Raw genomic sequence first — 24,082 nt, forward strand, 5'->3', positions numbered from 1 at the left:
AAAGAACAAAAAAAAAAAAAAAAAAAAAAAGAGCACTGACTGCTCTTCCAGAGGACCTGGGTTCAATTCCCAGCACCCACATGGCAGCTCACAACTGTCTGTAACTCCAGTTCCAAGGAATCTGACCTCTTCACACAGACATACATGAATGCAAACACCAATAAATAAAAATAAATTTAAAAGTATTATAATCATTTTTTAATGTATGTGTGTGAGTCTCTGTGTGTGCATGCATGCGTGTGTGTGTGTGTGTGTGTGTGTGTGTGTGTGTGTAAGTATATACCACATGTGTGGCCCACAGAGACCAGAAGAGGGCATCAGATCCCTTAGAACTGGCATGAGTTGTTCTGTGAGCTCTAGGAACTGAACCTGGGTCCTCTAGAAGAGCAGCTAGTGCTCCCAACTGTGGAGCCATCTCTCCAGGCCCAGACCCTGTCTCTCTAGTGGTATAAAATCTATTTACTGAGGGCACCCTGTGTGCCAGACATCTTGCACGTAAGATCTTTTTTAGACTCCACAACAGCACCGTGAGGTGGCTACTATTATTAACCTGCTATATACCCCCCAGATTAGTGAACTTCTAGGTTCCCCAGCTAAACCTGAACTGCACCTGTCTGACTCAGATCCCTTAACCACTGCCTTGGCTCACCCATCTTGACTGAACTGCCTTGGGGCAGGGTGAGGAGGGCTCACAGGCTCCAAAGGGAACAATGGGAGAATATAGCTATGTAGCTTCTGTTAGGGGCCGAGGGCAGGTGGGGAGGTGTCACACCCTGGGTGAGAAGAGATAAGGCCAGAGCCACGAAGGACAGGTGGCAGGACAAGATGAAAGAGAGAAAGAGCATCTATGGGCCCATCTGTCCAGTTTACCCAAGAATTAGGGCTGTACCTCCCTGCTTCCCACCTTCCCTCAGAGACTGCCAAAGACTAAAGCAGACAGAAAGGGCATGCGCGTGATAAGGAGCCACCCTATGAAAGAGCTGATAGAGGCTTCTGTCTGGCCTGTTTATTTGGAGTTGAGGGGTGGGGTGAAGGGAGCACTCAGGATTGGGTGGAGGGAGCACTCAGGATTGGGTGGAGGGAGCACTCAGGATTGGGTGGAGGGAGCACTCAGGATTGGGTGGAGGGAGCACTCAGGATTGGGTGGAGGGAGCACTCAGGATTGGGTGGAGGGAGTACTCAGGATTGGGTGGAGGGAGCACTCAGGATTGGGTGGAGGGAACACTCAGGATTAGGTGGAGGGAACACTCAGGATTGGGTGGAGGGAACACTCAGGATTGGGTGGAGGGAGCACTCAGGATTGGGTGGAGGGAGCACTCAGGATTGGGTGGAGGGAGCACTCAGGATTGGGTTGAGGGAGCACTCAGGATTGGGTGGAGGGAGCACTCAGGATTGGTGGAGAGAGCACTCAAGCACAACTACCAGGGTCCCCTCTCCACCACTCTGCATGGATGATGGATGTACTTCGGAACCCTGGGTTTTAATGGACACCTCACCCACTGTTCTCCAGTGAGGTCTTCTGCCTGTCTATGCAGAAGATGAGATGGAAAAGGACCGATAGCACGCAGAGTAGAGGGTTGTCTCCCAGCAGGCCAGGGAAGAGGTCCTCTTCCAAAGGGGTAACTGGAGGAGACCTTTCTAGGCCTGTTCCCAACTTTAACTGGGCATGGAGACTCCCTCAGCAAACACTTAATGAGCCCAATTACACTCTGCCATTTTCCCCCACGTCTGCCAGCAGCCACCCTGCATCTCTCTCTCCCAGCCAGGCCCCAGGGGTCCCTGCCCATCTGGGCTTTGGTTTCCTGGTCTTTAAGGAGACAGGACTAGGTTGAACATGATCTCTTGGGACCTTTACAGGCAAAGCTACAGTGGTAAATCAGCAAGAGCAGCTGTGTGTGTGTGTGTGGGGTGTGTGGCCAGGCCAGGCTGCGTGACCCTGCCTTGGCTGCATAAAAGTAGCTACTGGATAGGTGAGTGTCCATCACCTCAGGCTACAGCAGAAAACCCACCCACCACCAGTCCATCAGGTCCTCAGGATGCTCGCTCAGGAGGTTTTACAGGCTCAGAGTGGAAGAGGCAAGTGAACCGGGTGGGTACCCCACCACCACCACCACCACCACCACACACACAGTTAGGATAAGGACCCAAGCAGCCCGTGTTTGTCACTCACATGGCTATGAGCAAAGTGGGAGGAGGCCACCAGACTGGGGATGCAGTTACACAAGGAAGTTTCTGGAAGAGGAGAAGCCTCATAATGTTCCTGTCCCAGTGGAGCCAGATCCCCTTTCAGTGAGCTGGAGGAACTGCCACCAAGCTTTGTGGCCTCTCTGTCACCCCAGCCACCTCCTCACTGCCGTCTCCCAGGGTGAACAAAGGAAACAGCTCTTTACTACATGAAAATCAATCATACCTAGCCAAGTCGGCTGGGGACCTGGGGAGCTGATGAAGGCTTCTGTTTAGCTGGTATCTGTTCATAGGGAGCTGAGGGGTGGGGTGGAGAGAGCACTACTGACTGGGTGGAGGGAGCACTACTGACTGGGTGGAGGGAGCACTACTGACTGGGTGGAGGGAGCACTACTGATGGGTGGAGGGAGCACTACTGACTGGGTGGAGGGAGCACTCAGGATTGGGTGGAGGGAGCACTTAGGATTGGGCAGAGAGGGCTTTCTGCTCTCCACCACTCTGGACAGTTGACAAATGCATTTCAGAACCCTGGATCTTAATGGAGTTCTCAGCTCCTGTGGCCCTATGAGGAACGTAGAGGATAGAATGGAAAGGAACCAAGAGCCTGCAGGGTAGGGGGTCATCTCATGACTCAGACCCCACAGGAGTCAGAGGCCCCCACCTAGAGTACTGAGATGGGTGGTCTGATCAACAACAGCCCTGCTGGCGTCCCAGCCCCATACAACAGGATGCTTGGGCCTGGGCCCAGAAAGCAGAAGCCAAGCCTGAGGTTCCACGGGACAAATGCCAGATAGCCATGTCTGTCTCCTATCTCAAGTAGTGACAACAGAAACCTGTTTCCTCCCTGGGGACTTTTGAGTACTTAGGATTGGGAGTGAGCTGGCCAAGAGCTTTGGAAAGTCAAGATTCCATCCAGCTCCAAGGAAGGGTGAGAGGGCAGAGGAGGTGAGGGGGTGTGGTGGTACAGGGCAGGATCACAGCCTCTACTTCTCATGCCCTGCCTTCTCCTCACTCCTTGGTGTCTGGGTGCTCCAGGGGATCTTCCTCCTCTCTGAAAGCCCTAAAGAAAGGGGCTTCCTCTCCTGAGCCTTAAGACTCCTCTGAGAGATCCACAACCCAGTCTTAGGAAGTTAAGGAAGTCCTTCTTACTGTCTAACCCGCATCTCTCCTTGTATGGTCTTCAATAGCAATTCAGAGTAACTACCTTTAATGTGGGGGAAGGGAAGGCTACCCTCAGGACTTCTTTTCCTCGGCTGTCTGGAAAAGTCTAAGAACCCTGCCTTGTGGGAGTGGATGCTCCATGCACTATGCCCTCTCCGAGGCATCTCTGAGCCTGCATCCTATCAGAGCTTGTCTTGTTACCCCTCTCCTAGCCCCACTCCTTAAAGTGCCAAGAAGAGCACCCCAAAACAACCCTCTGTTTACAGCCTCACCAACCAGCACTCCCAAGAGGGTCCTGGGGGTCCAAGGAAGAAGGGCCTGGAGGTTCCAGGGATAGCTTCAGAGAGTATGGGGGTGGATCAAGCTAGGAGGGCACCCTCTTTACTGAAAATGAGGAAGGCCCTGGGATTGGTGGAGGGATTAGGACAAGAAGGCCTTTGATGCCTGGGAAGGTCACGGGTGAGGGCAGGTGGGGGGGGTGTTCTTTGCACTCTCAAAAAGACCCAAGATATACCCTCTCTACTATGGAGCCCACCCAGGGGCTCATGAGCTAGCTGGACTTCTATATTCCTGAGAAAAAGGATTGGGACATTTTGCAGACCCTCATTTCCAAAGACCTCCCTGGCCATCAGTTCTCCCAGCAAGTCTTTCCTCCCGTCATTACTTAGGCTGTCTCCTTCCCAGCCTCAACTTCAGGTTAAATCGGATATCCCTAGGTCACAAAGCGGGGCAGGCAAGGACCTCACTGCTGCCCCCCAACCCATCCGAGTCACTCTGCTACTCTTGTACCCCTACCCCCTGCCCTGCATCAGTCAGTCTGCGCTGGGATCCGGGAGTCTGGCGCTCCCGCCTACCTGAACAGGGCCAAGGACGCACCCCACTGAGCGGCACCAGGACGATTTGCGATTGCAGTTGCAGCTGGCCGGTTCCTGTCCCGCGCCTCCTCTGAGCCCGCCCCTGCACGGCCTGCGCCCGCCCCAGTAGCTGCCAGGAGCCTCTCCGGCCCGGCTCTGGAGAACTAGACAGAGAGGGACTCCTTCCTCTGGCTGAAGAGCTAGGCTATTACAGAGGGCCCACCCTCCTCCTGGACCTTTTGTTTTGGGAAGCGGCAGAGACAAGGCACACTCCTAGATGTCAGGAGACATCCACTTTGCCTGGACTGGCTGAGTCCCTGCTTCACAAAGCAGAAAAGATCCCGGTCCAAAGTAACTCAGGAAGTGAGCACCAAACTTCAGACGGGCCTAGGACTGTCCAGAGGTGAGGGGAAGGAGGGAAGACTGTTGGGGAGAAGACAGCCAGAGAGATTTGCAGAGGGGGGAGTTGGTGTCATGACCTGGTAGTAGCCATGCCACTAGGTGTTGGAGAAGCAACCAAGAAAAGCAAAGCCATAGAAGAGGGTCACAGGGCTTTCGCATGCTGCCTTCCTCGTCTTGACCTGAGGTGAACCTTAAGTGAACAGGCCACCTAGAGAGAAAAAGTGCCACGGAACCCTGGGGATGCCTGGCTCACCGGACGGGGCTCTGGACTGTTATCCAGACCCAGGCCTTCTAAGCTACCAACTGACTCCTACCCCAGGGCCTTTGCCCTTGGAGGTCATCAGCCCGGAACATTCCTTTGACCTTCACAGAAGTATCTACTTGTCCCTGGCCTCCTCAGCTCAGACGTCACTTCCCCCCACCCGTTTCCCTGGCTCTTTTCTGTTCTGTCTCAGCCTTCTCCCACATCTCCCAGCTCCTCTGCTCGAACACTTACCTGTCTCCCCCACGGAGTCAGGGCCTGTATTTGCCAGGTATCCGAGATACCCACACAAGGCTCAGTGAATACTTAGGAGATTCTCCGCCAAGAGCTGCGGGAGGACGAACCCACGTCCATTCTGAAGCTCATACTCCTTAGACAGGCTGATGGTACAGTACGTGGATTACATCTCAATAGGGCGGTTGGCAGTCCTTTAAAAAGTAAATCTGGGCAAGAGGCGGCAGCCACGATCCACGCTAGATACACAACACCCCAGAGGACACACATCCTCCCTCCAGACTCAGGCACACTGCTGTCCGGCAGTCCACACCCCGCGTCTGTCAGTGGCGAATGCAGTTGCTCAGACTTGGAAGGGACCTCAGAGGTCACCCTATCCCTTTCACACTATCTTTGACCAGCTACCTTCCCTCCATCCTAAACTTTAACATGCCTGTGGCAGAGACCCCAAGACTCCATAGAATGCCCCCATCCCACGGCTGGCTAGCTCATCTCTGGGGGAGACAGTCTTTTTCCTGTGAAGTTCATATATGGGTCCTCTCTCTGTACCACTTGACATGGAACAAGACATTGCTTTACATAGAGATTCGGTTATAAGTTCTTCCAAAGAGAACTCTTATCCAGGCTTGAAAGCTTCCCTTAATGTGGTCCTCCTCCTCCCTCCTCCTCCTCTCTTTCTCTCCCTCCTCCTCTCTTCCTCTCCCTCCTCCTCCTCTCCCTCCTCCTCTCCCTCTTCCTCTCCCTCCTCCTCTCCCTCCTCCTCTCTTCCTCTCCCTCCTCTTCTCCCTCCTTCTTTCCCTCCTCTTCCTTCTCTTCCTCCTCTCCCTCCTCTCTCTCCTCCTCTTCCTCCAGGAGTCCCTCCATCCTTGCCAGAGCCCACTGAACCTATCACACTTTATCCTTGGCTTCTGAAACCCGGCTCTGCCTCTCCATTACTCTGAGCCTCTCTTTCCAAGCAAGGTAGTTCTGAAACCTTATGTCCTGCCTAGTATTTGACCCCGCATCCCAGTCCCATCTCCTTGCACTGATTTGGGCTTTTCCCTTTTAGAAGAGAATACGGAACATACCCGCCTGCCTCAACCCTGTACCCTATTAATGATACCATCCACCCCTTAACTCTCCCGCCATCTAGAAAGAGCTGAGGGCCTGTGAAATCCCTGGGCCTGCTTCCATGGGATGTAGCTGTGGGTTAGTTCAGCCCCCACGTCTCATCCGCAGGAAGTGACTCCCTCTTCTTTATTTCTGATGCGCTTGGAATCCAACCCATAGCCCCGTGCATGCTTGGCAAGTACTGTACTACCGAACCGTGGCACAGTTCTTGTGAACTTTCTGGATAGATGAACAGCAGACCACATGTCTATGCTGCTGCCCTCCCATCTGCTGAATCTGCAACATCACTCAGCAGGGTCACAGGTGCTGGCTCTGGGCCATCACAAGGATGTGGCCTCACCTAGATACTCAGGGGTAAAACATCCCTCAAAGCAACCTTGCACACAGACAAAACTTTGCCCTCTGTGGCTGGCCTTGTCTTCCAGAATCTTCCCACAGCTTTAAGCAACACATTGACTCTGATGATTTCCAAAAGATCGGCGAAACTCTCATACTGCCCATGTGGAAGGATGGGGCTCTGAGAGGTTAACTCACCTGTCCCACCTCACACAGCAAAAGAGAAGTGGAGCTCGGATCTGAACCCATCTGGCTGGCTCCAGAGTCGAGGCTGTTTTTTTTCCTACTATGCCAAGGTGCTTCTAAGAGCCTATTCCAACCTGCTGGGTGACTTTTGCCTTATAAAGTGTGAGGGGATCAGGCATCATGGTGAAATGTCTGAGAGCCCTCACTCCAGAGGCTGGGGAAGGAGGACCAGTCTGAGGCCAGCCTAGGTTTTCGTCCAGCCTGGACTACATGGTGACATCCTGTCTTAAATAGTAAAAGCAAAACCAAACAAAAAGGGTGGGGTAAGGAGGAAAGAGAAAGCATCGTTTTTGTGTGACTGTGGTACCCTGGTACTCATCCTCCCCTGCCCCGTCTTCCATTTGCCTGGTGAGGGATCCGGTCCCCTAGCTCTTATTCCTCTCCAGCCAGAAAAAATGACCCATGATCTAAATAAAGCCACCAAGTCTCCAGTTTGCCCATCTTGGAACACACTCCTGCCAGTGTCATCCTGTTGCCTCCTCTTCCTCTCTGTGCGGAAGCCCCCAGGCACTGCACATGTCGCTAGATGAGTAACAAAAACGAAGCAGTGAGTTTGACAAAAGCAGACCAGACAAAGGCTCTCTCTGACTGTATAAGCTTGGGCAGGTTATCTCCCCTCTCTAAGCTTGTAAATCAAGGCAATGAACAAACACCAGTGTTAGGTGTTGTGACATCATCTTCGCAGAGTCCCAGACAAAACAGGTGCCTGGCTAACAGCATGGGCGCCATTCATTAGGCTCACCTGGTATCTGCCCTGAAGCTGAAGATGCTGAGGCTGGAGGGGCTGATTCTACGACCCAACTTGGATCCTACACAACAAGGGAGCTGGAGAGCCTAGCTTTACGCCTGTCCCTTTGCCCCTCACCAGGGACCTTCCCTGAGAGCTCAATACATGTAATTTCTTGCTTTCCTTCCTTTTGAGTCAGGGTCTTGTGCAGCCCAGCCTGACCCTAAAACTCACTTTATAGCAAGAAGATAACCTTGAATTTCTTTTTTTTTTTTTTTTTTATTCTTTTTGTCGGAGCTGGGGACCGAACCCAGGGCCTTGCACTTGTTAGGCAAGTGCTCTACCACTGAGCTAAATCCCCAACCCTGACCTTGAATTTCTTTTTTTTTTTTTTTTTTGGGTTCTTTTTTTCGGGACCTTGAATTTCTGATCCTCCTGCCTCCACATCCCTAGTGCTGGGAGTACAGCATGCCACACCCAGTTTTATTCCTCTTGGAGATGAAACCCAGAGCTTCTGTACACTTGGCAGACACTCTACCAGGTCAACTCCATCTCTGGCCCCTTGACAAATGTAATTTCGGTTATAAATATCTACCACTTTTTTCCTAATAGTTATCCAGTATAATAGCAGTGAGAACTTGTGGGAGCAAGGCCCCTGTGCCATAGGGATCAGGCCGGGAACCTCCTTCCTACCCAGCTGTTCCTCCATCTTACCTATTACCTACATAGGGGCCAACTGTACGGCCTTCGTTCTGGGTCCATGGGTCCCAGAAGTTTAAAAGGGAACCCCAATCTTGAGTCAGCATCCCACCCTATCCATCCTGGGTTCCTTATGCTCCTACGGTAGGGACAGAGTCACGGCCCCTCCTCCACCCACCTCCTCCTAAAATAGCACTGAGCCACCATGTGTCCAGGGCGGCTCCCCACCAGCCGCAAATCCCCCTGAAATCAAATCTCCATCCTGCCCCGAAGCAGGGTGGCACCACCTCCTGCCATTGCTGGGCTCAGTGCTGGCCGGGCTCCCCCCATGGAAACCCGGACAGTTGTCCTTCACAGTGACCGGGACAACCATAAATCCCTAAATAATGAGACAGGCGCTGGGAACACAGAGTGAGACAGGGTGCTAATTGGGTGGCTTCTGAGCAGGAACGCCATGGGGACAACAGCTGGCCTCAGTTTCCCAACCAGGACATTGAGACGGGGTTGTAGAATGGCCTCTGAGGCCCTGGTGGGGTTGTTTCTAGGCTCTCCCACCAGCCTCCAGGCCAAGTGAGCCATCAGTACTGATCTGGAATATTCTATATAGCTCAGTAGAGGCGAGAAGCCCAGCCCCCACCCCATCTCATCCAGGTCTCAAAGCGGGAAACCTGACTCATTTCTAGCAGTGTCTGGTAGTTGTGTCTTGCAGCTAAAGAACAAGCAGATCCTTCCCAACATGCAGCGGGGCAAGGAGGCAGAGAGCCCAGCACAGACACTGAACTCTCTCCTCCTGTGAGGTCCCTAATGGATTCTTGGATGAACCCGGGGAGGCCCTTGGTGTGCAGCAATCAGGCAGAGATTATCACATTATATGTTCAAAGGCTTTGCCCACGGAGGAGCACAGCAGCTGACACCCTGACTCCCCAACTCTACCAACCCCCTCTCCTGGTCCTTGGCCACAGGATCTACATATACACTTCAGCAGGGATAGAGGCAGGGGGATGGATAGGATGATCTCTCTAGGACTAAGCACTTTGGAGTTGGTGAGATGGGGGGAGGGGCCCTCGTGTGTCTCTGGGTGTAATTTGAGGGGTTCTGATGAGGACAGGTGTGACTGAATCAGGCGGAAAATGTCTGTGTTACAACTCGGTCACTTATTAGCTGTAAGGTTGAAACATCTCCCTTCTCTGCAATGAGAATCACAACAACCAAGCACCCTCCAAACTGTAAAGTCCCGTCCGTGAGAAGGATGAAAACATTAGTTACAGCAGACCAGGGTTAGACCTCAGAAAAAACTTCCTCGCAGCTGTGCTTTAGAAACCAAACGCTCAAAAGTAGTAGGAAAACAAACAAACTTGGGTAGAATGAAAAAAACAAACAAAACAAAACAAAAACAAAAACAAAAAACCTTCAATGTACTCTCTCCCAAGCTATGGGTGTCCATTCCCTCCCATCCCCCACTTGTCATCATCTTGCACCCCAAAGATGCCAGCCCTAACCCCAATCTTTCCCAGACCAGAGCCGTTCCTCCTTGCACAGTTAATATTAAAGCAATGGAAATGATTTTGGTTTCCTCACTCACCTTTGCAGACTCTGGGTTATGTAGAGGCTAAAGCTAGCGAGAAGGAGGCTGGGGAGTTTGGGTAACTAACAGCGGGGGGGTAGCCCCTTCCCAGTATGAACAGCACCCACGGCAGTCTAGAAAGCAGTCAGCTCATGGGAGGACTTCATGGGAATTACTGCCTGGAAGGGAATGTGAAGACCAAGAGTTGGGGTCCCCCTGGGACAACCTTGGCTCCCTTCCTCCTTACTTCAAGAGAGCCATTCAGAAGATGCCCATGGGAGCCCTGACCATAAGCCAGGGCCAACGCTACGGAAATTAAGGTCCTGTGGCTCCTGACCCCACCCTTCATTTCCTGAACCTTTTATTTAATGAGTTAGTCCAACAGGATCCTCCCACCCAGTTTAGCCCAGGAACCCGCAGTTGGTCCTTGGTATGAGACACAACCTAACCTGTCCAGATTCGATAGAAGAGGGGGAACTGAGGGTGACCCTGGGGATTGGAGGAAGCCTGCTCTCCAAGCCTACTGGCCAAAGGAGCCAGGAGTATGGGGTAGCCAGAGCAACTATCTTGTCATCCAGGGAATAGCTGACCACATCCAGGCACCCTCCTCTGGCATAGACCACTGAGTCCTCTCTCTCTCTCTCTCTCTCTCTCTCTCTCTCTCTCTCTCACACACACACACACACACACACACACACACACACACACTTGAACTCTTGAACTGCCTCTGCTTGGAATTGAAAGTGTACACCAGTTCTGAGAAACATCCTGCTGATACAGAATGCATCAGTATATCCTGTCCCCTGTCCCCTCTGTTCAGTCCCCAGAAGCTTCCCCTAGGTGTGCTATTCAAAGGCCTCAGCTATAGATTGTGAGGGCCCAGGACAGTCTGGCTGTGAAGTGATGGTTCACTTCTTTTTTTTTTTTTTTTTTTTTTTGGTTCTTTTTTTCGGAGCTGGGGACCGAACCCAGGGCCTTGCGCTTCCTAGGTAAGCGCTCTACCACTGAGCTAAATCCCCAGCCCCGTGATGGTTCACTTCTACGCTTGGTCAAATGCACCTCATGATCCCAGAGACAACTGAGAGGTAATATAAGTCCCAGCCCAGCCAGCTCTGACGGGCAAGCGGGACAGGCCCACTGGTGAGGTCCCTGACTCTGCTTACTTACCTGAACCAAAACCAGAACCAACAACAACTTTGAAAACTTCTACTGTTCAAGCCCCTTAGTGGGCTGATGGGCTTGGCTGGTGCTGTGGCCTGAGGAATTTGAACTTCTACCCAAGTGATTCTGAAGTGTAGTTAAGGGCTAGAATCTTGCGTCCAGCAGCAACGCCCTGGGTTCGGTCCCCAGCTCCGGAAAAAAAGAAAAAAAAGAAAAAAGAGGTTTTGTTTGTTTGTTTTAAGGTTTCTTTGTAGGTGGTTTGAATAAGAATGACCCCCATAGGCACATAGCTGTTGAATACTTAGTCACCTGGGAGTGGCATGATTTGATAGGATGAGAAGGATTAGGGGGTGTGGCCTCTTTCTTTCTCTGCCTGTGGATCTAGGCATGTAGGACGGAACTCTCAGCTACTTCCCCAGCACTATGCCCGATCCACGTGTCTGCTGCCAAGCTCCTCACCATGCGATAAGCCCCTGAAACTGTAAACAAGCCCCAGTGAAGTTCTTTACAACAGTTGCTATCGTCATGGTGTCTCTTCACAGCACTAGAACAATGACTAAGACAACTTAGCTTTTTATTTATGAGCATGCATGTATGCCTGTGTGAGTTTGTGTTTGCCCCTGGAGGAAGTCAGAGGGTGTTGGATCCCCTGGAACTGGAGTTACAGGCAGTTGTGAGTCACCTGATGTGGGTGCTGGGAACTGAACTCAGGTCCTCTGGAAGGGCAGCCAGTGCTCTTAATCACTGGCCATCTTTCCAGCCCTCTCCTCTCTCTATTTGAGACAGGGTGCCTGGTGGCCAAGTTAACTCTGAACTCACTACATAATCAAGGATGACTGTGCATTTCTGATTCACACTTCACACCCCCAAGTACATGCCCCAGTGCTCTATTTTGGCCTTGGCTTGGTTTGTTTTGGGGACAGGGTCTGAACATGTAGCTCAGGGTCTCCAACTCAAGCCTACCTCAGCCTCCTGAGTCCTGGGATTACAGTCCTGTGCCACCAGACCTATCTGTGACTTCTTTTTCATCTGTACCCAGGTGGCTCTGAGGAACAGCTGGATGTAGAGATGCTGGCAGGAAAAGCTTGGCTCTTGGAGTCCTCATCCAGTGACACTGCTTGTTGTTTCCTGTGCTAACCCCCCACCCCCTTCTTCCGAAGCTCACACCTTCCTATCCCTACCTGGCTGCCATCTCAGCCTGGGCAGACCTGCTCACCACACTTCTAGGCTGGCCTTCATCTGCAGACCTGGGCTATGGCCCTTGTGCCATGTTTTGTATTCCAATGGACATTTGACTCTAGGGAATGCCCCCAGCTGGTCACCCCTCAGGGTATAACTCAACCTTGTTGAAGAATGTAGATCCAGTTCAGCCTCTACTGAACACAGCTGGGCCCCAGGCAGCAGGGCAGTGACAAGATTCCTCCAGATTCCTGCTCTGTCCTAACTTAGGCCCCTACTGCTCCTAAGAAGGGTGAATTCTCTCTTTCTATTGTCTCTCTGCATGGGAACAATGTGTAGTTATATTCCCCCAGGTACACACAGTCTGGGAAGCATCCTCCCTCTGGAGGACCCACACACCCACTGAGGCACCTGGCCTAAGGAATGCCCACTTTGCCTTCTGGAGACAGGAGTATATAGTCATAGAACATGGGTTCAGATCTTGCCTCTGAGCCTCAGTTTCCCCCGTATAATATAAGGACAAATACTAATGGTACTCACGTATAGTGGGTATTTATAGGAATCAAATGAGTCAATATCTATAAAGTGCTCAGCAAACAAACACATATTATGTTATGCGTCAGGGTTAAATAATACTTAACGATCCATCAGTCAGTCAATCAACAAACAGTGCTGACTTTGTGCCGGTCAGGGAAGTTAGGCTCCGGTTCCCAACTTACAGGTGAGGAAGTGACTTAGCTCACACAACACTCAAACCTCAGGTGTGTCACCTCAAAGTTTCTCCCCTTCAGTATTCTCAGGCCACTTCCTCACTCCTCTGGCGCCTGGCCTGGTCCAGGTGGGCACCGTGCCCCACACCAACAGAGGCCCCTTTATACCCTTGCCCAGGGTCACACCCTGAGCTCCCAGCCACAGCAAGACAAGCACTCTGTGTCTGAGTCTGTTTCAGGGCCAGGTCTGTGGTCAGTGCTAGCTCCAGACATGTGACTCTGGATGGGTGGGGCCATGCATCCCCTCCCCAGCTAGCATTCAGGTTCCTACCTTACACAAACCCTGGGGCTGAACTCTAGTTTCTAAGTTGTTTTTAATATCAGGAGGAAGGGAGATGTGGAAGACGGCGATAGGGTTCCAAGGGGTAGAATGGGTTCCTCCTTTTCCGTCTTGCTAAATCTCCCATCCTCATACTCTTCCTCTTGCATGGGGAATGATGGCCACCTCATCTGATGGTTCCATCTCTCCCTCTCACCTCTTCCTCCAAAATATTCTCTGCACACAGAGAGAAGCTATGGGGTAGATCTTAGCACAGGCAACGTCCTTGGTTCTACCCTCAGCACCGATAAATACATACACACATACATACATACATAAATACATAAATACATACATAGCTAACTCTGAGCATGTCATCAGTCTATTTAAAAGCACCCAGGAGGCCAGTGAGGTAACTCAGGATAAAGGCTCTTTCTACCATACCTGACGACCTGAATTTGATCCCTGGAATCCATATGATGTAAACAGAGTACCGACTCCCATGGGTCTTCAGACCTCCACATACATGTGCAGCCACAGGCATGTGCTTGTGCATTAAATACATATGTACGTACGTACATACATACATACATACATAATACATACATACATACATAATACATAAATACATATTTTTAAAAGGTAAAACCCTTAGGAGGCCAAGGTAGTTGGGTTGTGTGCGTTCAAGCCCAGATGGGCTATTCGTGATACCAGGTTAGACTAAGGTAAAAAGGACCCTGTCACAGACTAAAGTTCTCAAGTTCCCTTCCTTTTGGGGAAAATCCTCACCACAGCTGGAAGGTATAACATGATACCAGCCAGTCCTGTCTTTCAATATCACAACATTGTCATTTACAAAGGTCACGATAAAGAAACTTGCAAATGAATTACAAAAGGAGGAGGAAGACGAGGAGGACGAGGAGGACAAGGAGGAGGAAGAAAGAAGGAAACATGGAAGCAAGTAACTGAGCTGGAAAGGTGGTCAGCAGTTAAGAGCAAGTGTTGTTTGGTTTCTAGCACCCAGGTCAAGTAGTTCACAGCCACCTGTAACTCCAGCTCCAGTGGAAGCGACGTCCTCTTCCGGCCTCTCCAGGCATCTCCACACACATGTCAAAAACTCACATAGACACAACACACACACACACACACACACACACACACACACACACACACACAATAACCCTCAAGCCAGGCGGTGGTGCTGCACACCTTTAATCCCAGCACTTTCGAGGCAAGGCAGAAGGCAGATCCCTGGGTTCAAGGCCAGCCTGGTGTACATAGTCAATTTCCGGACAGCCAGGGCTACACAGACAAACTCTGTCTCAGAAAACAAAAACAAAAACCTGCATACAAAACAAAATAAAGCAAACAAACCCCAAAAGGAAAAAAAAACAACGAGAAACCCTGTTCTTCCCTAATCTCATATAAGTTTAGAGTTTTGTGCTGGGCCACATGCACAGTACTTTCATGTGGCCTCCAAACTCTGGGTTGGATGGCTGGGCCCTTCTTGTCCTCTTTCAAACCTTTCTTCCTTCTCCCAGCACCCTTCCCATCCTGCCCTCCCACAGATTAACTGAGATATAAATATTACTTCCCTACTAAAAATATTCCTGGTAGAAGTGACATTGTGATTACCAGACACCGGCAAGGAGAAAAGCCATTCTTGACTGAACCCGACAGGACAATGAGATCTTGACCACAGGTCTCGTTTTTTACTCTCCCCAACCGGACGAAGTCACCTGGTGATGCTCACGCTCACATTGGTGGAGCCTGGTGCCCAGAGCCTGCGGCCCCCAGACTGACGGACGGATCAAATCCCAGTGGCAACAGGCACGAGGAATCAATGCTGATAAAGAGTTTTGGTTGAAATTAAAACGGAATGAAATAGTGGACATTTGTCCCACTGTACCATAGGGAGGAACACTGAATATTAAAAAAAAAAAAAAGAAAAGAAAAGAAAAGGAAAAGAAATAAAAAACCTCATCAAGGGAATTAAGTCGAATTAAGTTGGGTGAATAGAATTCAAGGTGGAAAACGTCTCCCTGAAAATGCACAGTGCTGCCATGTTTTGATTTAAAATGTTTGTATTCAAAACATCCTGAGGGTTAAAATATCCAGGTCAAAATAGTCAGTGCTCACCCAATCTATTTCTGTACAGCTCTCACTTCCGTGTGACAGATGCTCTAACCACACACCAGGGTCTTTCTGTCCCTGGAGCCCATTAAGCGTCCCCTTCCCAGACCTGGGCTTTCTATGCTGAATACTCACTAGCTCTGAGGCCCTCCCTCTTGCTCTGGGTATCTTTTCCATGAGAAACTTCTTGCCCTTTCTAAAATAGGTTTTCTGTCTTGTCTCCTCTTTTTTTTTTTCTTTCTTTTTGAAGATCTATTTATTTATGTGAGTACATTGTTGCTCCTTTTAGATACACCAGACGAAGGCATTGGATCCCATTACATGGTTTTAAACCACCATGTGGTTGCTGGGAATTGAATTTGGGGCCTCAGGAAGAGCAATCAGTGTTCTTAACCACTGAGCCATCTCTCCAGCCCGGTCTTGTCTCCTTTAAAAAAAAAAATTATGCACAAGTGTGTGTATAGGCGTGCTCGAGTGCATGTGTGTGTGCTCACTCCTGTGGAGGCCAAAGGCCAACTTACAAGGGTTCAGTTCTCTCTTTCTACCATGTGGGTTCTAGGAACAGGTCTCAGGCTGTCAGGCTTAGTGGAAAGCACTTTTCCCTGCTGAGCTGCTGAGCTGTCTCTCTGACATTCTCTCTTCCTCTCTCTCTCTCTCTCTCTCTCTCTCTCTCTCTCTGTGTGTGTGTGTGTGTGTGTGTGTGTGTGTGTGTGTGTGTGTAAAGACAAGTAGCAGAAGGTGGACTCGAACTTTTGCTCCTCCTGCTTCCACCTCCTCATTGTCAGGATTATAGGTGCACCCAGTTTATCGGGTGCTAAGGATTGAACTCAGGCCAACCCAGCTACATCCTTAGCTGCCTCCTCTGCCTCCTCTCACTCGCTTCTCATTATGCTTTTCGGTTCTCCCTTGAATTCCCAAGGCCGAGCCCAGGGTAGGCACACAAAAAATGTTTGTTGAGTGAGTCAGTGTCCGTGTGGCAAGAAATGGGGACGTGGGATGGGGACTCCCAAGGGCTCTGGGAGAAGAGAGGGACAGGGCGTAGTCACATCCCCTGTACACCTTTGGGGATGTTCCCAGGGGAGTTCAAATGAAGCCTGAGTCTGAGGGAGAAAAGACACACCAGGGTGGCTTTATTCCCTGCCCCCACCCAGGCCCATCTTCCCAAGGATCGCACGCACATGCCAACAGCTGCCCCAATCTGGACTGTCTCTTCATTCCTGGCTCCTACATTTGGCCGCTGGCAAGGCTGTCCAGGAAAACCTTGTGAGTGCTTCTCCGGCTTCTCCACCCCTAACACACACCTCAACTTGAAGATCCTGAGTGCCCTTACCCTTAAGCAAGGGCTAGTCAAGTTCCCAATTAGCACTCCTCCGGTTAAAGGCTTTTTCTAAAAGCTCTGAGTCCCTTTCCCCCCACAGGAAGTTGCTAACTAGGGCATCATATCTCAGAATCAGGTCACAGGAATACTACCTACCCTCCGATCCCAGAAGGAGACACAGGTCCAGGAAGAGGAGTCCGAGGTGGAAGGTCCTCCAGGAGGTGGGTCAAAGATGACAGTGGAAAAACTAGAGGCCGCCAGGCAGTAATGGCCCACACCGTTAGTCCAGCACAGGAGTAGGGTGGGGGCAGGGGCAGGGCAGACAATGGACTGACAGACAGATGGACGGACAGATGGATGGATGGATGGATGGATGGATGGATGGATGGATCTCTATGAGTTTGAGGACAGCCTCATCCAATTCCAGGACAGCTAATGTTACATAGAGAAACCCTATCTCAGAAAAACAAACGAACAAACAAAAAAACCAAAACCAAAAAGAACTAACCAAAACAAAACAACAAAAAGAGAATACCAGAGGCCATTGCCACCTGGGTTTTGTTTTGTTTTGTTCTGTTTTGTCCAAGGAGACCTGAGTTCAAGGCTGTACTGATGGAAGACTGTCCTTGGGCAAGTGGCTTTGATCTCCACTTGCCTATTTCCTACACAAAGGTCTTTTACTTCTGTGGTGCTCACAGGGCAGGACCAGACAACTCTAGAGTGAGTCAAGTTCTGTACAAAATAAGCACCTTGAAGACACCAGGGTCCCAGAGAGATTGGTCCGGTGGCACTCCTAGAAGGGACCACCTCCTGTCCGTTTGATGGTACTTAGGATCACCATGGAAACAAGGCATATTCATGAGGGCTTATCTAGATCAGGCTGAGATAGGAAGAGCCACCCTAAATGTGGGCAGCACCATTCCATGGGCGAAGGTTCCTGACCAAAGAAGGAACCCAATGCAGGGCATGGTGGCGCATGCCTTTAATCCCAGCAATTCGGAAGCAGAGGTAGGCAGATCTCTGTGAGTTCAAGGCTAGCCTCCTTTACAGAGCCAGTCCAGGACAGCCAGGGTTCTGTTCCATGGATCAACCTTGTTTCAGGGGGAGAAAGAAAGAAAGAAAGGAAGAGAGAGAGAGAGAGAGAGAGAGAGAGAGAGAGAGCCAGTTGGAAGGTGAGCAGACTCCTCCTGAATTCTGAAATTTATGCCCCTTACGTTCATTTTGGGGCTCCATAGAAAACACAAAGGTTCTGGCTTCTCACATCTTCTCCTGCCCCCTACCCTCTTCTAGAACTCTCAAAGCAGGCCAGAACTGGTGTTAATGTAGGAATCAGCAAGTCAAGGCCAGGAAAGTGGGGAGAAGAGGGGCTGGGCACCAGAGGGTAATACAGGAAGTAGGGCAGCCGGGATTTGGCCAGGCCTCTCCATGGGCATCTGGAGTTGGGGAGGGTCTGTGGATATGGGTCTCACCACACCCAAGAAAACCTTAGGCAAATAAACAAGCAGCCAACACAGCAAGGCCTGTGCGGGAGCCGAGGCCATGGCGCGGCCAGCGGCAGGGAGCAGAGAGGCCAGGGAACTGTTTAAAGAGGCCCCGTGGCCACGGTGGCGGAAAGACTGGAGCAGGGTGGGGGCACAGTGGTGGTTTGGAGCAGGAAGCTGGACCTGGGTTGGTTAGGTTGAACTTGGCTGCTTCGAAGTAAAAAGAAAGGTGTTGATTCAGCTCTGCTCTTGTCCACGCTTCTTCTGAGGGAGGGCGTAAGTATTTGCCTCCTATTTAAGGTCAAACTGGTCAACAAGTCAGACAAGGGGCTACCCCTCCATCACTCTGAACCCCGGGTTCTGCTTCCAGGCCTACGATTCTGGGCTCTGTCATTGAAGAATTTTCCACCTCCAGAGCCAGAGTTCTCAAAAGAGGGGCAGGAACAGAGACACCAACATTGACCTACTGTCTGTAGGTCCTGATACCTCTTATCTGCTTGGAGGAGGTGAGGGGCCCAGAAGTGACAGGACGCTTTGCCACTTTCTATGACCCTGAGACATTCATCCACGCTGTTCCTCTGAGTTTCCTCAAGAGAGTACAATCCAGAGACACAGATCAACACACCTCGGCTGAGAGTTAGAGACATGAACACCTTGAGGTGTTGGCTCACATCTGTCATCCCAGGACTTAGGAGGCTAAGTCAAGAATACTGCTGTGAGGGCTGGAGAGATGGCTCAGTGGTTAAGAGCACTGACTGCTCTTCCAGAGGTCCTGAGTTCAATTCCCAGCAACCACATGGTGGCTCACAACCATCTGTAATGAGATCTGATGCCCTCTTCTGGTGTGCCTGAAGACAGAGACAGTGTACTCACATGAAATAAATAAATCTTAAGAAGAAGAAGAAGAAGGGGTTGGGGATTTAGCTCAGTGGTAGAGCGCTTGCCTAGCAATCGCAAGGCCCTGGGTTTGGTCCCCAGCTCCGAAAAAAAGAGAAAAAGAAGAAGAAGAAGAAGAAGAAGAAGAAGAAGAAGAAGAAGAAGAAGAAGAAGAAGAAGAAGAAGAAGAAGAAGAAGACGACAACTGGACAACTGCCTGGACTATATATATATATATATATATATATATATATATATATATATATATACAGTGAGTTCCAAGCCAGCCTGGGCCATATGTATGTGTATGTGTATGTGTATGTATGTGCATGTGTAGTGAGTATAGACATAGAAAGATGACAAACACATTCATAGCCTAAGGCAGAAGGAGGCCCCAAGAACCACACAGACAGGTAACCTAGACATTCAGGGCCCCTAGACACTCCTGAGAAAACCTAGAACTGAGGTGCTAATCACCAAGTCCCTTGGGCTTGGGGGAGTTCCAGGAAGGTGTTACTACTGCCTCCTGTCCCCAACACTGAGGCAATGGAAGTGCCTGGTCCTCGGGTACCATAGTCAAGTAAGTCAGCCACTGGCCACTGGAACTGAAGGGTCCCCCAAGGTCAATGAAAGGCTCTGAAGAGGGCAGGGAGGCTATGAGTGTGGGAGGGGCCCAGGATGCACACTGTAGGGCATTAGGTTGGGTGTGCCAGGGTAGGCACATGAGACTTGGTGCCCAGGGATGATGGTTTGTGAGCCAGGTGGCATGTTGGGTGACTGTAAGTACATGCATGTCGGTGGGTATGTCCATTTCCAAAAACAAAAACAAAAAAGCAAGCAAACAAACAAAGAACCTTGCAGTGTTAAAGAGGCCAAGGTGACAGATAGGTTGGTCCCCCTAGGACTGCTCTCCCAAAGGTCCTGAGTTCAATACCCAGCAACCACATGGTGGCTCGAAACCATCTGTAATAGGATCTGATGCCCTCTTCTGGTGTGTCTGAAGACAGTGACAGTGCACTCACAGACATATATAAATCTTAAAAAAAAAAAAAAGAATCCTGAGTGAACAGCTGATCACAAACAAAAGAGGTGGCGCAGGGTGCCCAGGTACCATGGGGCACTCCACTGCCGTTCATTCTCATCAGGAATAATCCCAGCCATCAGCTGGCCCCCAACCTCATGAAGAACCAGCTCCTCCCTAGCTGTGAATATGAAAAGGCATGGTGGGATGGGGTGAGAGGGATAGGAAGCATATTGAATATTCAGCCTGGCCTTCCCCTGATCTAGCTTTCATCCCTCTTGCTGCTGCACACAAGCTGTCTTCGTTCTTGCTCCTTGGGAAGAGAGAGCGCTACATCCTTGCCATGCTGGGAAGAAAAACAAGCTCCCCTCCACATCCCTCCCCACTCAAGCATCACAGGACTTTAAAAACATGTCCTAATTTTGAGTTAGAGAATGAGGTCAGGAAGCCCAAGGGGGGGACTGCTTATTGGTGACAACTGACAATTTTCATGTCACCTTGAAACTCCTTCCTTGTCTAGACATGTATGGTCCAAGCCCGGTTTTGTGACCACCATAACAGGGAAGAGGTGTGTACAGGGAGGGAGTTAACCCAATGGCACCTGTGGTCACACACACAGCGAGGTCTCCTGTCACCTTAGCGGGGCATGGAACGAGAGAACCACTGGTAGGCCAGAAACAGGTCTCAATATCTTAAAGTTTTAATGGGAAGGTGGCTCGGGCCTCTGATCCCAGTCGCATGAGAAGCTGAGGCAGGAGGATTGCTTCAAGTTTAAGGCCAGCCTGAATAACTTTATCAGACCTTGGCCCCCCCAAACAAAACTCTCTGGGATATGACTCAGCTGTAAAGACCTTGCCTAGCACAGACAAAACCTTGGGTTTTGGTCCCCAGTAATGAAAAATAACAATAATATATATTTTATAGATCTTGTTAATGAAATGTCTCCCCCCCCATTTTTCCCCAATAACGTCGCATGTATCCCAGGCTAGCCTCAAACTCTATGTAACACAGGAAGAACTTCTGATGCCCCTGACTCCACCTCCCATGTCCTAGGATTACAGTCATGTTCCACCATAGACCATACCTGGTTTTTATGCAGTGCTGGGGACCTTGTGCATGCTCGGCAAGCACTCTACCCACTGAGCTACACCCCCAGCCCCATGTTCAATAAATAAGGTTCTAATCTCCTGCCTTGACAATTATGCCTTCATGGCAACCTGGGAGACCAGGTTCACATTCAGATTTCTCTGCTTCCGGTGAGGTGAGTTTCACATCAGAATATCAGTGTAGAGGAATGGCTCCATTCTCACCCTAGCTCCAGCCATTCCTGCCCTTGCTACATTCCCAAGGCCAGGTCATCTCTGCACCACAAGGGCCCACCATACAGACACCTGACCTCAGCCTGCTTACAGCCCCACTGACTCTACACTTGACAGAAAGCTGCCAGAGCAAAGCGCTTGAAAGCCTAGGGCCTGTGCCATGCTTCCCTTGCCCAGATTTGAAGGGTGCTCCATGGATTGGCAGTCTTTGGTGGTCACCAGAACTAAAGCCAGGGCTTGAAGCTCTCCCTCCCTCCACTGGAGGGCAGCTCGGACAATCCCCAGGCAGGATCACTTATCATCCTGAAAAAAGCCAGCCCAGTTTGATCCTAACTTGTGGATTTCTGGAGGCGGGGAAGGTAAGGAGGTGACACGCACAGGGCACTTTTGTCCAGTTGGGTATCCAAGTCAGAGCCTGTTCTATCTAGGCACAGCCCCAAGTGGGCTCCTGCAGCTCCCCGATCCTGCCTCACCCTGCAGACGAAAGTCACAGAGCCAGGAGGAGGTGAGGGGTTCTGGACGACACAGAGATGGGAACCAGCAGGAGGCCGGGGCTGGAGGGGAGGAGTGAAGGGCATCTCTCTTTCTGGACAAGCTTTAAAAATTTTCCACCCCACCTCCACCCCCTGCCGATCGGCTTTGCTGTCCTACCCAGGAGGGGACACTTAGACCTGTTGAGCCATCACCAGGCGCCAGGCACCATGCATGGGTATACTCATTAAATCCCTGCGGCTACCCTATGAGGTGGGTTCTAACCTTAACCCCATTTTCAAGTAAGGAAGCAAGTACAGAGGTCGAGGACTCGGTGCTAACCCACCCCGAAGTTCTCCTGCCCTACAGCTCACTGCCTTCCAGCAAGAAGCTATCGCAGAAGCAGCAAGGGTGGTGGGAGATGAGCAAGGGCCAATGAGAGAGGTGGCTTAGATAAAGACGCTTGCTGCCAAGCTTGACGATCCAAGTTCAATTCCCCAGCATCCAAATACATGGTAGAAAGCAAGAGCTGACGAGCGAGCAAGTTGTCCTCCAGCCTCCTCCCAAGGGCCATGGCATGTAGATGTGTGCTACACACCACACACACACACACACACACACACACACACACACACACACACTCTTGGGCATAATACACAAGGAAGAATTCAATGATGGTGTGTGTGGGAGGAGATCATAGAATGAGGGATCTAGATGGAAAAACAAAACAAAACAAAACAAAACAAAACAAAACAAAACAAAAACAAACCCTCTACCCTAATCGTCTCTTTAGTAAGCCCAAGGACTTGCAATGGTGTCTGGAAGTTTCCCGGAGTCTTGACTGGGACTAGGCAGCAGCATCCTTACCTCCCTCTGTTCCACACCCCAGGGGTCTTTGCTTTACTTAAGTGGATCTTCGGGTCCCAAGTTGCCTCTCTTTTGTGACTAGGGGCAGAGCATCAGAGCTGAACCTTCCCTGGCGTTCTGCGAGGCAGAGTCCCATCCTAAAGCCCAAATCCTACCTGAGTGGGCATGGGTTATCCCATGCCTGCCTTCATCCTTAGTGCCTGACTCTAAGACACTAAGACAGCAGAATAGACCTGCTGATCCTGGGCCCTCTGGATTCCAGCGTTTCCTCACTCCCCACCTCCCTACAGCCAAGTGCAGAAGATGCAGATGACCCACGGGCACCAGAAAACCCAAGTCCCAAGCAGATAGGCAGCAGCTGTCACCTCACTTGCCCCCAGAACAGAAAAATCCTTCGGTTCACTACACTACTCCAAACCGCGAAGATACTGCCTTGGGACCCACAAAGGGCACTTGGGGTAACGAAGACCCCCTCTCATCTGTTGCCCTTCGGAAAATTGTAGTGTCTGATGCCCATTGCTCCTTACGCCAGCCCTTGGACCCCGGGATCATCCCATAGAGTCAGCGGGTCCCTTCCAACTTCCTCAGAGTTTAATCGTACCCGTCTACCGAGCCCAGTCAAAGTCGTCTCTGGGCGTCCCCTAAGTTTGAGACAGACAAGGGACAGGAGAAGGCTCTGCCTTGTCTTCCCGAGCTGCCCTCGAGGTCCTAAGTGTGGACCGGCCCGTGGTGCTTGACCTACCTGCAGGGAAGAGATGGAGCTGTCGATGGCCACCTGCTCTCGCCCGGTTTGCAGCGTAGAAGCAGTTCTGGGCTCGCGGGCCGGGGCTGGCGGGCTGGGGGCGGGGACGAGCCGGGAGGGGCGGGGTCTCTAGTTCCACCCCGGTCCTGTAGGTGAGGAGTCGTTACGCTTTTTGAAGTTGTGAGTAGGGCAGAGAAACAGGGCCACTGGGAGTTCCGGTTTCTTTTCTTCTTTATCCTCCTTTCCCTTCCCTCCCCCTCTCTTTTAAAACAGAGTCTTAAGTAGCCCAGGCTTACGTTGAGCCTGGTCCTCCAGCCTCCAAATGCTAGTATTACGTGTGCCACCAATCATGCTTGTTCATGCTTGTGCTCTCTCTTTTCTCCCTTTCCCTTTTCTTTCTTTTCTTTTCTTCATTCCTTTCTTTCTTTCTTTCTTTCTTTCTTTCTTTCCTTCCTTCCTTCCTTCCTTCCTTCCTTCCTTCCTGCTTCCTTCCTTTGGCCATCCTTATCATCGTTATGATTTTCCTCCTCCTCCTCCTCCTCCTCCTCTTCCTCCTCCTCCTCCTCCTCCCCCTCCCCCCCCCTTCAGGCCAGGCTTGAACTCAACTAAGAGCATTTTTTCCTCAGCCTCCTAAGTGCCAGGACCACAGGCAATGAACCACCACACTTGACTCTCCGAGGGTGAGAACACTGGGGTCCCTCTGACC

General features: G+C 50.8%; 1 protein-coding gene across 35 annotated transcripts in view; it reads right to left on the reverse strand.

The window, feature by feature from the left end:
* Zfp385c (zinc finger protein 385C) overlaps positions 1 to 23,630 on the reverse strand; it is a 55,909-nt gene extending 32,279 nt beyond the window's left edge. For 4 of the 35 annotated variants that reach the window (XM_087572239.1, XM_087572244.1, XM_087572270.1 and 1 more), the window contains exons 1-3: positions 23,377 to 23,478; positions 11,250 to 11,419; positions 10,947 to 11,129 (exon numbers count right to left, since the gene is read on the reverse strand). The gene's annotated coding sequence lies outside the window, so the exon portion shown is untranslated. 35 annotated transcript variants of the gene reach the window in all.
* Positions 23,631 to 24,082: the final 452 nt, after the last annotated feature.

Source organism: Rattus norvegicus, chromosome 10 (assembly GCF_021556685.1).
Source record: "Rattus norvegicus strain SHRSP/BbbUtx chromosome 10, alternate assembly SHRSP_T2T, whole genome shotgun sequence".
Taxonomy (NCBI): Eukaryota; Metazoa; Chordata; class Mammalia; order Rodentia; family Muridae; genus Rattus; species Rattus norvegicus.